This window comes from Castanea sativa, chromosome 8 (genome assembly GCF_040712315.1).
Source record: "Castanea sativa cultivar Marrone di Chiusa Pesio chromosome 8, ASM4071231v1".
NCBI lineage: Eukaryota > Viridiplantae > Streptophyta > Magnoliopsida > Fagales > Fagaceae > Castanea > Castanea sativa.
This window is the reverse complement of record NC_134020.1, coordinates 53546170-53549721: the sequence shown is the minus strand read 5'-3', so window position 1 is coordinate 53549721 and position 3552 is coordinate 53546170.

Here is a 3552-nt window from a genome sequence, read left to right as displayed (position 1 = left end):
TTGTGGACGTCAATAACCTATTAAATGTATTTTTCAGTTATTTTTGTTATTTATGATACATCTTTGTAAGTCTCATGTTGTAAAATTTATAATATCCCTAACATCATTAATTCAAATACTTGTTTATTATCTTCTTGAAGTGTCACTAATCGCATTCATTTATATATCATTTGAAAGTTTCTTTTTAGTAAAATTTGTTATAAATTTAGCATTTTTCCAAAAAAAATAAAGCATATTACAAAATAGAAGGAATAGATTTTTTTTATAATAAAATTTTGATATTAAATATTAGTGAAATATTATTTAAGTGATAATAAAAAGACCCCATTTAAAAAGACAGTATTCTTTTGCCAACTTTCATGACAGTATGACACACGTAAAAAAAAATTAAAAAAAAAGTTGTGAATTTTACAAATTTTGAAATTAATTTATTTTTAAAATTAAATTAAATTAAATATTACTGCTTTCTTTTTGATAAATTTTAACTTATTACAAATTTTGAAAATGTAGCATTTAAAATTTTCAATACATTATTCAATTAAAAAGAGTAAAAATATAAATCTTACTTATAAAGTAGGCTCAATCTTATTTATACATAGTTTCACCAATCTTAGTTTTTATTCATGAATTACAACACTTACTAGTACAATACAAAGATGCATTCACACCAGCTGACTAATATTTTCCCCGAAACTCACAGGCATCGAATGACCCAATTTACTAACCAAAAAGGAAAGGGAAAGACTTTGTTTATGAAGGAAAAAAGAAAAAGAAAAAGAAAAAGAAATTGATCTTTTTCAATAGCTTTTTATATTATCCATAGAAATGATATTATTATTAATTTTAAATAGTCATTTACAAATTTTCTAAGAGCAACTATTAAAAAAAGATAGCCAATAATTGTTCATGGCGAAAATAGTTAATCTAAAAATATATACCGAATATCATTACAAACTTGATTCATAAATATCATTACAAACTTGATTCATAAAGGAAAAAATTAATAAATATATATATCAGTATGATCCTTTTATGTCATATATTCATGTATACTTATATGGGAGTCTGAACAATCAAGGGGCTTTCAGAAAAATATATATCCTTGTAAAAATGTAAAGTCTTTCTAAATAATTTTGAGTTAGATATCATTAAAAATTCTATGCTGTCGTAGATAGTCTTGGACTACAATCAGGAAGAATATTGGGTCCATTTAGGTAGTTTTAGATTGTTTTTCAAAGCACCACATTTATTAATAGAACATAATGTAAGCTTCAGTGTTTCACTTTGTTTCTTGAGACAAGATTCAGGAAGCCCTTTTCTTTTTTGAATGAGATAAATTCATGGCCAACAAAAGATATTAAAATCAACCTCAACAACCAACAATTTTCATAGTATTTTACTCTGGTTAATTATAAAGGGTTCTTTGTGTTCAAGGTGGGTGATTTGTTTGCATTTCCAGCAACATCTCCAATTTTACCTTTTGTTTATCTATTTTTTTCAAATACATTTTACATCAGACTTCCTATCATTTTCTCTAATTCATTTAAATATTATTTCTTTATTATTTCTTTTTTAATCTTCTTTCATTCAACTAATTCAATTTTAATGAAAAATAGTACATTCTTAATATTTTACAATATTTTTACAATAAATCATATTAGTAAGTCATTACCTATTTTAATTTGAACACATTAGTTAATAACAGCTCTACTTATTTTAATTTGAACACATTTGTTAATAACAACTCACCACTTAAAATTTATTATAAAAATACTAGAATAGTATTCCTCAATTTTAATTTCTTATTTTTTATTTTATTTTTCCCTTTATTATTATTATTATTATTTTTTTTTTTCATCCACCCGTTTCTTTTCTTCTTCTTTTTTTCCCCTCCACACCTTTCCCTTATCTTCACTTTTCTTTTTTTCTTTTCCTCTTCAGCACTTCGTCTGGATCTGTATCTTCACTTTAAAATTGTGATTTGATTTTGTATTTTGATTGAGAGCTCCGTCAACTTTGTGCTTCACCGTTATTTTCTGATGAGAAGCAAAGGGAGTTTTTTTTTTCTAAAGAGAAGCAAGAGAGAGAGGGAGTGCAGAAGAAACAGAAATTGAGGGAAAGAAAAAAAAAAGTCTTTTTTTTATATTCAACCGGGTATTATTTTAAGGGAGAAAATCTTTAAAAAAAAATTGGAGATGGAGGCTGTTGGAGGGGTTTTTTTGTGTGTGTTTGCTCTCCATAATTGGCTTTAGAGAGCCTATTGGAGATGCTCTGATTTGGGTTAATGGATCATTCATCAAATCTACAAAACTATTTTAGCAAAATAATCAAGTCTAAAAACATTTTAATGTTTCCAAACTATACAGATTCTTATCAACCCAAGAAAGGCTACAATAAATTGATTATTACAGTCTATACTATGAGCCCCAGGTATGATTACCATCACAAAACTTCACAGATTTTAAAGAAAACAGCACAGCAGCGTTGTATTTTGTTTCATTGCAGATGACTATAGTAGCAGCTATTATTTCTTACAGCCTAACACAAAAAGTTTGGATTTTTTTAAGAGAAACCTGGTTAAGCTTCTTCTTAGTACCAAGAACACAAACAACCCACAGATCCAACCAGAAAATGCTTACCTGTGAAACAAACGAAAACTCCAAAAACCCACATAGAGAAGTCCGGTCAGAATAACATAAATAAGTACATAAACAAAATATGAAAGACAAAGACAAGCCAATGTTACCACAGATCAAAATGAAAAAGAGAAAGGGAGGGGAGCTGAAAGAAAACATTGGTCTTAGGGGACTAGGAAAGAATTTGATTTCAAAACCAGTCATTCTTTCCCATCACCCCAAACCCAAAAACCTTCTTTCAACTCTCTCTCTCTTTCATTTCCTCTCACTCTTTATGATAATGGAAGAACAACAACAACAACAAACAGTGGGAATTTTTTTTTACTAAAGATCAGAGGATAGAGGAAAGAGAGGAACAAAAGGAAATCATAGGAATGGGCGGAATAGGCAAAAAAAAAAATTGTTGGTTTCTTTGCCAAACCTCCCATCTCCCAAAACTTCCTTCAATTCTTTCTCACTTTCCCATTTCTCTCTTTGTGAAAACTGGGTGGTGAGAGCAGCGACTAATATAGGAACTGGGAAGTGTGATGTGAATGATGAACACAGCTCAGTCACATTGAGATTCTGAGAATAGATAAGGATGAGAGCAACACGCTTGTACGGTCCTTTGGTTGTGGGTGTAATGTACTTTATTTCAAAATGTGTATCGATTCGAAGCGAAATAAAATCCAAGACCTATAGCCCATATACAATTATTCCCTCGATATTGATGAATGACCCGGCCCATTTGCACCGTCAGTTTTCAGGCTTCCTGTCTTGTCATTTGCTTTATTTCTCAAAATTTTTTTTTTTTTTTTTGGACTGAAAGGTGGAATTAGTATATTAAAATGAACAACAGTACACCAAATATAAAAAAAGGGTCCTGCAACATCACTAGGACAGGCCTAGCCACAGGACAAAGGAAGCACAAAAGCAC